The sequence below is a fragment of the Bubalus kerabau genome, chromosome X, assembly GCF_029407905.1.
Source record: "Bubalus kerabau isolate K-KA32 ecotype Philippines breed swamp buffalo chromosome X, PCC_UOA_SB_1v2, whole genome shotgun sequence".
NCBI lineage: Eukaryota > Metazoa > Chordata > Mammalia > Artiodactyla > Bovidae > Bubalus > Bubalus kerabau.
The window spans coordinates 90,088,312-90,100,483 of NC_073647.1; the positions used below are offsets into that span (position 1 = coordinate 90,088,312).

The 12,172-nt window shown below is 42.2% G+C and overlaps 1 long non-coding RNA gene across 1 annotated transcript; it reads left to right on the plus strand.

Moving 5' to 3' along the window:
• Positions 1-327: 327 nt before the first annotated feature.
• On the plus strand, positions 328-11,804 carry LOC129639576 (uncharacterized). Its single transcript, XR_008708478.1, has 3 exons — positions 328-5,025; positions 5,641-5,885; positions 10,629-11,804. It is a non-coding gene; the product is annotated as an uncharacterized LOC129639576 (long non-coding RNA).
• The last annotated feature ends 368 nt before the right edge of the window (positions 11,805-12,172 follow it).

The window sequence follows — 12,172 nt, forward strand, 5'->3', positions numbered from 1 at the left end:
GTCACACAGAGTCGGACACGACTGAAGTGACTTAGCAGTAGCAGCAGAAAAGCATGTATATTTGTTACATGTTAATTATACCACAATTTTAAAATACCATCATCATCGTCAAACAGGGACTTTAGTTAAAAACAATTCCAAGAATAAATTCAAGTAACACTCAATCTTTTCAATGGTGTGGTAAACCCTGTCAAACACTGAAAAAGAAAAACACTTGTGTTGCACTTTCAGGAATTTTCCTAAGGAAATAGAGAAAAGAGGAGAAAGCTTAAAGCGTATATTTTGGGGCTTTTAAAATATCAGGGTACAAAATGGTCAATACTGTATGATCTTGAGAGTGTGAAATAAGATGAAACTCAAACGTTGTTTGTTAGAGTAGGGAAATACATTTTAAAAATGCTACCAGTTATAAAGGACAAAACACAAAAATACTAAGGTGTTGTTTACCTTCATACTTTCTGACCTTTCAACTGTTATATGCTCAGCTTCTTGAAATTCATTTAATGAACAAAAGAAAGCTAAAATAAGCCCTACAGGAGACTCAACACGACGGCTTAAAAGGGGGGCGGGAGGTGGGGGCGGAGCACAGGCGAGAAAGTTTTCAAAAGCGGGCTAATAATCAAAGAAACTCACATTAAAAAATATTTTACTGTTACACTTCTGCCCATCGGATTGCCACAGAGATTTAAAGAAGGAAATGGGAGCAACAAGGCCGCCCTAAAACAGCCCCGTCTCTGTGGAGATAGAATTTTTGTTCTGAGTCCGAAGAGCACTTTTTTTCAAACACGAAGGGCGGGGGAAGAGCGGAGTGACACGCAATTAAAGCGTTATACTGCCATCAAGCGGCCGTAGTTTCACTGAGCGATGAAGACGGCCTAGGAAGAGAGTCCCTTGCGGCCCACTCTGCTCTTAGACCCACTAAAGGACCTGAGCGAGATAAACCGGGAGGGGAAAGCGACTGTAGCTAGGGCGCTGAGTCCACAAAACTGCTCCGGGTAGGGCGTGGGGGTGGGGCACCAGGGAAGTGGATATGCAATTGAGAGGCAGGAGAGCGGCCTCATATTAAAAAGCAGAGACATTGCTTTGCCAACAAAGGTCCGTCTAGTCAAAGGTACGGTTTTTCCAGTAGTCACGTATGGATGTGAGAGTTGGACTATAAAGAAAGCTGAGGGCCGAAGAACTGATGTTTTTGAATTGTGATGTTGGAGAAGACTCTTGAGAGTCCCTTGGACTGCAAGGAGATCCAATCAGCCAATCCAAAGGAAATCAGTCCTGAATATTCTTTGGAAGGAATGATGCCGAAGCTGAAACTCCAATACTCTGGACACCTGATGCGAAGAACTGACTCACTGGAAAAGACCCTGATGCTGGGAAAGATTGAAGGCGGGAGAAGGGGACGACAGAGGATGAGATGGTTGGATGGCATCACCGACTGGATGGACATGAGTTTGAGTAAGCTCCGGGGGGTTGGTGATGGACAGGGAAGCCTGGCGTGCTGCAGTCCATGGGGTCCCAAAGAGTCACACAGGACTCAGCGACTGAACAGGACTGAGCGACTGACCCGAACTGAGAGCGGCCTCCTGAAGACCCGCCCCCGAAGCCATAGCAACAGCAACAGGAAGTTCCTGAGCGGCCTTCCGGGTGGGCAGCGCCAATGGCTGATGGGAAGTGTGGCGGTTTGTCTTACGGTGGTACAGAATTCGGGTCCGCTCTTTCCTATCTGAATTAATTTTGTGGATAGTTTCTTATGTTCCCTGGGGTGGCGAACATTTCCGGGAGGATTGAGAGCGAGCATGGGGATGGCGTTAGTTTTCAGACCCATTCTAAGAGTCATCGAGAAGAGTAACGCGAAGATGGACGCGTATCAGTGGCGTGTGGACATGCGCATCAGCGCTGTACGGACTTCCCAAGTCAGCTGTGTGCCCTAGACCTTCAAGCTATTTAGTGGGAAGTTTCTGCTGGCCCTTTAGTTTGTGGATCGGGGCTTGAGTGTTTGAGGGAGAGAAAGAGAAAGCCAAGTAGCCCCGGAGCCCCTTTTAAGAGGGCATCATTCACCCAGCTGTCCGTGCGTCCGTTCATTCATAAAGCAAATATTCACTGAGCACCAGTTACGTACCAGACACAGTTTTAGACTCTGGGGATCCAAGACACTGAAGATCACAAGAGTCCTGTGCTCAGGGACCACTCCTTCTAGGGAGTGGAGACAGAACATAAATAAACAACCGAGTCGATTTCAGATAGTGATAAGTGACAGTAAGAAAATAAAACGGGGTGATATGTTGGAGAGAAACGTGGTGGATATGTACCCATTTTCACTGGGTGGTCAGATTCAGCTTCTTCAAGGAGATGACAGGTGAGGACATTAGGAATAGTCCTGTATGGCCTTTGATGATATTGATAAGGATAAAAGCTTCTTCCTGGTTTTACATTGCTTCACGCCTTATTGATACAGAGGCTTAGATCAACACAAAAAAAGATAGAAATGTTTGCTGCTTCATTGCCTGCAGTAGCTCCTAGACTCTCAAAAGTAGAATCAGAATAGGAAGTTCTGATAGAAGGGCTGAATGGATCAGGACCAGGAAGTGCTGGCACTAGACTGGACAACAGCTGCTTTTCGGGCCTTGAGCACCTAGCTTAAAAGCCTCTTTCCACAGAAGGCCCAAGAGTACAGAGGGTGGGGAAGCCTGACTCGCTTCCTCTTTGTGGCCTGCCCTCCTTTCTGGTCTCCTTTCTCTATGGGTCCTGGGATCTTGTCTTTCCAGATTAGGTCGCTATTGGGGCTTTGTTTTGCTGTAATGGAAGAGTTTGTCACAGACCTGCATTACTATGGGTGGAATGCCAGTGGAATTTTAATTACAGGGAGGAGTTTGGAATGGGCCCATAGTACATAGTAGATCCTACGTAGTGTTCACAACTTTGATATTTTAGGGAATCCTAAAGGGCTCCAATCCATGGGGTCGCAAAGAGTCGGACACGACTGAGCGACTAACACACACACTAAAGTTTAGTAGAAGGTGAAACCGTGTTGACAGCAGCATGATAAATTGAATGAAAGAATGAATGAATGCATGCATGCATATTCTGTGGTAGACAACAGTAGGATCCCCTCAGTTATCCTGGGTCTGGAGGAAAACAGGGAGTTAAAAGGCTACAGACCCATCACTAGCTGTGGTTCTCCTTTCGTAGGTGTGAGGTACACAGTGAAGGGAAGTTGGAAAAACAGGGTCTCACCCTGGGAAAAATCTGAAGCAAAAGAACTCTAAATAGACAAAACAGAGTGAAGAGCCTCAGTGTTGTGGGGGTGCAGGGGAGAGGTTGGGACTGATTGCTGTAGTGTAAGACAGATACTGAGAAGAGTCCCTGATGCCCTGTTAGAGGGCACCTACCAGCTTGTGTCGAGTGGGAACATCAAGGACGCCAGCTGGTCTAGGCCAGGGTAGCGGCGAGACTTTGCCCTATTGTGTTGGATGGCAGGTTGCAGGTGACTGTGATCTTCACTTCTTTCTAAGATCAGCCCCAGCCTTTTTCTTCTGATACAGGCCATGACAGGATTTGTCCTCTATGTTCTGAGCACCGAGCTTTATCCGAGGATTGTCCATACTCTGCGTATAATTTAGCTACGTTATTTTGGGGACAGAATTCCCTGGAGAGACAGGGGAAAAGGGATGTTAGAGGAGGGCGAAATGTCTGCCGTGGTATGCTTTGAATAATAATAACAATAATTGGCTACATCTGTTTGAGTTTTATCACGTGGCAGGCCCTGTGCCAAAGGCCCTCTCCCTAGTTCCTCATTTAATCTTCACAGTAACACGGAACACTGGTACCCTATTTCCACTTTACGCAGGAAGAAACTAAGGCTTAGTTTAAGAGATTCATGTGAGGTTAAACAAATACAGCCATAGTTTCCATCCAGCTTTGTCTCTAGTCCAGTTTTTTTCTGAAAGTGTTGTCCCCAGAACAATAATAGTATCAGTATTGCCTGGGAACTTGTTCGAAATGCAAGTCCTCAGGCCCTATCCTTCACCTACTGAATCAGAAACTCTGGGGTCAAGGCCCAGTCACCTGTGGTTTAAAACACCTTCCAGGTGACTCTGATGTACACTCAAGTTGGAGAACCACTGCTCTAGTCAGTGCCCCAGCTCTTAACCAATCACTAGAGCTGAACTTTTCAGACTTCACTGTGCTCACAAATTGCATGCAGAATTTGGTTCATGGGCTGGTCTGTGGACCATACTTTGAGCACCAAGGCTCTATGCTATACTGCACTTCTGTGTGCCTTCAGTGAGCAGGGCTATTGATTGAATGCAGTTTTAGTGCCTTTAAATTCTCGATTTCTGAAAGCTGAGAGGCTATACAATTCTAAGTTGCCCTGAGCCTGCTTATCTTTTTCAAATGTTTGCCTGAACATAATGGTGATGAAGAGAGAAATCAAGAGTCAGACTCCATTCCCTCTTCCTGAGTACCATTTCAGAAATGACAGATTTAACTTGGAAGTTCTCTTTCTTGAGTGAAAGGAGAGCCAAGGGACAATTTCACGGTATTCCTTGCCTGAATGTTGCTGCTGCTGCTGCTGCTGTTGCTGCTGCTGCTGAGTCACTTCAGTCGTGTCCGACTCTGTGCGACCCCATAGACGGCAGCCCACCAGGCTCCCCCGTCCCTGGGATTCTCCAGGCAAGAACACTGGAGTGGGTTGCCATTTCCTTCTCCAGTGCATGAAAGTGAAAAGTGAAAGCGAAGCCGCTCAGTCGTGTCCGACTCGCAGCGATCCCAGGGACTGCAACCTATGAGGCTCCTCTGTCCATGGGATTTTCCAGGCAAGAGTACTGGAGTGGGGTGCCATTGCCTTCTCCCCTTGCCTGAATGAGATGTGCTAAATGACCAAGGGGAGCAGCAGCATATGATCGCCTTAAATAACTGAAAACAATTTTCAGAAATATCGGAGGAGACTGCCTTCTTCTGAATGACTTACCTGGGTGATCATATTACTAAACTACCAATTAACGTCAATGTGCTTCTCTAAATTTGGTGTGTGTGTGTGTGGGGGGGGGTGGTGTGGGGTGGGGGGAGGTGGCCTAAAAATGTGTATTTGTAAAAGACTGTATTGCTGAATGGCTAAACTACTGCTAAAGAGCACACATTACTGGTTTTTATTTATTTATTTATTTTTGACATATAGGACTTTTTGCCAGGAAGCTATCTGTTCACTATGTAAGATATTTGGGGTGTATTCCTTATATTTATGGCAAATGAAGATAAGGAGAAAACATCGTATCTGACCATTGATTGGGTGGGGGTAGAGGGCTTTGTTGAATGGAGAGGGTGCCCGGGCACCTCCATGGCCATTTTTATCTTCCTGAACTTCATGGAGAAGACGACGAGTAACACGTACACCCAGAGGAGGTATTGTGCCTGCAGCACATCCTTATTTGGGGCCAGAAAGGTCCAGAAGTGTGAGATGCTGCTCCTTCAATCCCCAGCCCTCCTGGCCAAAGTGTTTCTAAAATTTTCATTTTGTAGGTTCCTCTGTATGGCCTTTGTGGAATATGTGGGGCAACCAGTACCCCCAAAATACAGCTCTTGTAGTCACCCCTACCAGGATGCATCCCACTAATTACTGGGTACTCAAATTATCTCATTAAGGTGCAGTGCCTATATGGAACTCTGCTTCAGGGAGTGCTGATGGGAATCGTGATTAGAAAGCATGATGCTGTATGGAACTCAAGGAAGAGGAAAGCTACAGGAAACTCAGACTGGCCACCGCTGTAGCTCACAGCGGCGTGGGCAGACAGAAGCATCTGTGTAAATCTCCGTATGATGCCAGGAGCTCTCAGGAGAGGCTCAGAACTACTGTAGAATGTCCAGCCTTCCTGGCAAATGGAACTCAGGTAAAATGGAGGCAGAGTATCTCCATCTGGGGGTAGAATGAAGGAAGGCATTGCCTGGTGTACTTCACTGAGGCAGAGGGTAGACTGAACAGTAGTTATGTGATCCCAGATTTAATCTGTCACCCGGTGGGGCACTGGTAGGAAAGGCTGCCCCTCCACCTGTGGACTCAGGTACCTGGATCATAGAGAATGCGCATTGTCCGATCTTGAAACTCCCCGTGTCTCTATTTAACCTAAAACATCTTTCCACCAGATTTTTAGTCCAAATCTTCAAACTGCTCATTTCTCTCATGCCCCCATCCCTGCCCACCCTGTTATTTTACAACCTATTTTCTCTCTTCAAACCTCCTACACTGCTTCTTCCATCCTCACTCTTAGATGGTTGCCTATTTTTGAGGAACTAGATTATTTCTTCTAAATTGTTCAAAATTTTAGTGCAAATTATCTATACTGTCAAGGGAATGCAAAGCTTATTTTGTAGTTAAAGTGGTAAAAGCAGAATTTAATCAGGCTATTGCAGTTTGGGAAAAGAGACCTCTGTGTAGAATTGGACACCATTCTGAATACAAGGAAAGGTGAGGATTTATAACTAAGGAGCAGGGTGGAGGGGTCAGTGGATGGAAAATTACTAAGAGGAAATATCAGGGATGAGGAATGATTCAGGAAGATCTGCTGGAGAAGGGATAGCCTACCCACTCCAGTATTCTTGGGTTTCATTTGTGGCTCAGCTGTTAAGAATCCACCTGCAATATGAGAGACCTGGGTTCGATCCCTGTGTTGGGAAGATTCCCCTGGAGAAGGGAAAGGCTACCCATCTGAATATTCTGGCCTAAAGAATTCCATGGACTCTATAGTCCATGGGGTCTCAAAGAGTTGGACACCACTGAACTTTCACTTTCACTGGCTAAATTGACTTCATAGGATTTTTGCTAAAGGTAGCCTGAAAGGGTTAGTCATTTAGTTGTTTCCAACTCTTGGCATCCCTATGGACTGTAGTCTGCCAGGCTCCTATGTCAGTAGAATTCTCCAGGCAAGAATACTGGAGTGGGTTGCCATGCCCTCCTCCAGGGCATCTTCCCAACCCAAGGATTGAACCTGGGTGTCCAACATTGCAGGTGGATTCTTTATCATCTGAGCCACCATAGGAAGCCCTAAGGTAGCCAAGAGGGATTAGATATCACCTGAGGGATGGTGAGGGATGAAGAATTTAATCAGATATCAAGAGTGATAGATATCTAGAGTGGGGATTTTTGTTAAACTGACTTTAAATGGTTGGATTCTTACTACAATTGGACAATGCGAAGATAAACATGGAAGTCCAAAAATCAAGGCCTAGTTGAAAAGAGGATTCAGAAGAGCTTGACTAAAGACTAAAGTTTGGTCAAGGAGAGACTCTTTGTTAATACTCGATTTACTTTTAATGGTTATAATATCTGTAATGATAGTTCCTATTTTATGCCTTATAATGGCAATTTATGTTGTCTCTTTTTATCTTTGTCAGTCTTGCTAGAGGTTTATAGATTCTAATGAGCTTTCCTAAATACATATTTTTAAAATTTGATTTTCTTTATTATTTTTCTGCTTTAATTTTATTAATTTTTGTTTTATTTCCTTCTTTCTGCTTGCTTTGTTTTTGTTTTGCTCTTCTATTTTCCAGTTTCTTGAAGTAGAAATTTAGATTATGGATTTAAGATCTGTTTTCTTTTCTACTGGAGAAGGCAATGGCACCCCACTCCAGTACTCTTGCCTGGAAAATCCCATGGATGGAGGAGCCTGGTGGGCTGCAGTCCATGGGGTCGCTAGGAGTCGGACACAACTGAGCGACTTCACTTTCACTTTTCACTTTCATGCATTGGAGAAGGAAATGGCAACCCACTCCAGTGTTCTTGCCTGGAGAATGCCAGGGCCGGGGGAGCCTGGTGGGCTGCCGTCTATGGGGTCACACAGAGTCGGACACAACTGAAGCGACTTAGCAGCAGTAAGCATTTAGTGCTATTAATTTCCCATTCAGCACAGCTTTAGCTGCAGTCTACATATTGTGTTATGTTGCATTTATATTTTTATTCAGTTCTACATATTTTTATTTCTTTTCAGATTTCCAATTTGACCCATTGATTTTTTTGTTAATGTTTTTTCTATTTCCCAAGTATTTAAAGGCTTTGTATTTCTGTTGTTTTCTAGTTTTATTACATTATTGTCAGACTACCTACTCCATATGATTTCAATTCTTTAAAAATTTTTGTGGTTTGTTTTATAGCCAGCCTAAGAGGTGGTCTGTAGTCCCTGTACTCCAGTGTATCTGTTCCTATTCATTTCAATCCCCTCTATGCATTAATTTGATCATTCAGCATAGGTGAAATAGGTGTAAGTCTTCCCACTTCTTCATTTCCAATTTATTTCTGTAGCTATGGAGAAGCCAGAATTTCAAGAGGAACATCATGTTTCTTCTGCTTCTTACTTATTTTTAATTGGAGGATGATTGCTTTACAATATTGTGTTGGTTTCTGTCATATAATAACCCATCCGCCATAAATATAAATGTATCCCTTCCCTCTTGAGCCTCCTTCCCATCCGCCTCCCAATCCTACCCCTCTAGGCTGTCATAGAACACCAGGCTGAGCTCCCTGTGCTATACAGCAACTTCCCATTAGCTATCTCTTTTACACATGGTAATGCATTTGTGTCAGTGCACTCTCTCAATTCATCCCACCCTCTCTTTTCCCTGCTGTGCCGCAAGTCCATTATCTACATCTGCATCTCTATTCCTGCCCTGCAAGTAGGTTCATCAGTATCATTATTTTCTAGATTTCATATTTATGTGTTAATATATGATATTTGTTTTTCTCTTTCTGACTTACTGCACTCTGTATAACAGGTTCTAGGTTCATCCACCTCAGTTTAACTGACTCAAAGTCATTTCTTTTTATGGCTGAGTAATATTCCACTGTATATATGTACCAAAACTTCTTTATTCATACATCTGTCAATGGACATCTATGTTGCTTCCATGCCCTGGCTATTGTAAATAGTGCTTTCTGCTTCTTATTTATTTGAGTATGTCTGCTGCAGTGGATTTTATGTCAAGGAAATAGCTTCTTAGCTGTTTTTCTGTAGGTGAGAGCAGAGTGTCACAAAAAGAAGCAATCTCTCCTTTTCACTCATTGTGTTAAAAAAAAAAAGTGGGCACATTTCTGCTGCCTTGAATTCTGGGATACCCCCTTGAAAACAGGTACATGAAATGATGCTTAACATTATCAACCATTACTTTGAAATGCAAATCAAATCAAATTTGCAAATGCAAATCAAAGCCATATTGAGACATCAACCTGCATCTATTGAGATGGTCATTATAAAAAAATCAAGAGGACTTCCCTGGTGGTCCAGTGATTAAGAAATCATTTGCCAATGTAGGGGGACATGGGTTCAGCCCCTGGTCTGGGAATATTCACATGTCTCAGAGCACCTAAGCCCATGTATCACAACTACTTAGCCTGTACACTGCAACTGCTGAAGCCCATGCACCCTAGAGAGGCCACTACAATAAGAAATCTGCACATCAAAACTAGAGAGTAGCCCCCACTTGCTGCAACTAGAGAAAGCCCATGTTCAGCAAGGAACAGCCAGCACAGTCATAAATAAATTTTTGAAAAGGGCCTAAAAATATCAAGAGATAATGAGTACTGTTGAAAATGTGGAGAAAAGGGAACCCTAGTGCCTTGCTGGTGGAAATGTAAATTGGAAGAACCACTATGGAAAACAGTATGAAGTTTCCTCAAAAAAATAAAAATAGAACTAGTGTACGATACAACAATCCTACCCTTGTGTATATATATGAATGAATGAAATCAGTATTTCAAAGAGGTTATCTGCACCCTCACATTCATTACAGCATTATTCATAAGAGATAAGACATAGAAATAATCTAAGTGTCTATAGACAGATGAATTGATTTTTAAAATTTGATATATATACAATGGAGTATTAAGTTCCATAAAAAGGAAGGAAGTCCTACTGAATAGAAAGGAAGGGAGTAGAACACAACCTGTAAAAGAATCGCATAGCCATCCATAGGACATGACAAAGACTAGTTAGAACCAACTGTGTCCAAGATGGCAGAAGATTTGACTTCTAGTAGACCTTGAACCCGGAGAAGGCAATGGCAACCCATTCCAGTACTCTTGCCTGGAAAATCCCATGGATGGAGGAGACTAGTAGGCTGCAGTCCATGGAGTCGCTAAGAGTTGGACATGACTGAGTGACTTCACTTTCACTTTTCACTTTCATGCATTGGAGAAGGAAATGGCAACCCACTCCAGTGTTCTTGCCTGGAGAATCCCAGGGACGGGGGAGCCTGATGGGCTGCCATCTATAGGGTCGCACAGGGTCAGACAGACTGAAGCAACTTAGCAGCAGCAGCAGGAGACCTTGAACCTAATTATGCGCTCATTGTAATACATTAACATATTAAGGACACACCCATAAGCTCCATGACAGTTCTGAGACCAGCCATAAAAGGCCAAAACGTGGGTGGTGGCCCAATTCCTGGAAATCCCCACTCCTTCCCTGAAATAGTTGGTCCTACTCATTAGCCTATGAAATTATCTAACCCCTGAAAACTAACCATGTCATATTTGGAGGCTCTCTCCTCTTCTGAGATGGCCCAACCTCTGCCTGTGAAATGTGTTTCTCTCTAAATAAATCTACTTCTTATCAATAACCTTCTTTCTCACTGAATTCTTTCAGTGACAAGACATCAAAACCCTCAAATTCACCAGGAACATTACCATTTGTGACAACATGGATGGACCTTGAAGGCATTATGATAAATGGAATAAGTCATACAGAGGAAGACAAATACTGTTTACTCTCACTTGTATGGGGAATTTTTTTTTAGAAAAGTAAAACTCATAAAAACAGAGTGAATGAATGATGGTTTCCAGAGACTGGAAACTGGAAAAAAGGAGACATGTTGAATAAAAAGTACAAATTTTCATTTAAAATGAGTAAGTTTGGGGAATCTAATACTTAGTGTGATGACTATGACAATTCTGTGTTATATACTTGAAAGTTGTGAGGAGAGAAGATCATAAATACTCCCGCCACAAAAAATACAGTAATTATGTGAGGAGATAGATATTAACCAACTTTATCACAGTAATCATTTTGCAATACATATGGTATCGAATCATCACCTGTACACCTTAATCTTTCACAGTGTTATATGTCAGTTATATCTTAGCAAAGTTGGTAAAAAAAAAAGGTCTGTCTAGTATGTCCTATATCTGGGCTTCCTCAGGAATGATTTTGTCAATTCATTTTGTCCCTTTGAATAGGCCATGTTCTTCTGTTTCTCTGTGTGCTCTTTGATTTTTTAGTTGAAAGTTCGGTATTTACAAATAAAATTTTCTCTCTTCCTTAGAGCTTTCATTATTATTGTTTAAGGTTGCAGTTGTCTGTTTTGAGAGTTTCAAACTATTTTGGTAAAGACTATTCATTGTCATATATGACCACTGTAGTCTTTGTTCTGTTAGCTCATGTTCCATTAATGTTTTGATGAGAATTTTTTCCTTAATATATATATTTTATTGAAGTATATTTAGCTTACAATGTTCCACATGCAAAGCAATGTGATGCAGTTATACACATAAACATATATTATTTTTCAGATTATTTTTCATTATAGGTTATTATAAGATATTGGCTAAAGTTCCCAGTGCTATACAGTAAACCTTTGCTACTTGTTGCATGTCTATTTTATTAAATTAGAAATCTAACATTCTATTCATACTAAGGGCTTCCCTGGTGGCTCAGATAGTAAAGAATCCACTTGAAATATGGGAGATGTGAGTTTGATCCCTGGGTTGGGAAGATCCCCTGGAGAAGGGAATGGCTACTCACTCCAGTGGAGAATTACATGGACAGAGGAACCTGGCATGCTTTAGTCCATGGGGTTGCAGAGAGTTGGACACCACTGAGTGACTTTCACTATTCATACTAAGTCAAACAAATGGAATCAAAATGTCATAAATTTTTAGTTAGGCAAAAGTTTGTAAGTTTTCTAAAATGTATATATTATATAATTTATATATATGTATACAAAACTTTTTCTACTATGCTAGATAAAGGCTTGAGAAAGAACATCAAAGAAAAAAAAAGAGATGGAGAAATTGGAAAACACAAACTAAATGAAGTGGGAGCAATGAATATGAAATGGAACAAGTGAAACAAACTAGATAAAATTAAAAGGTCATCAAATAGTAAAGTTGTTTTTAAACATGGCTGCTCAT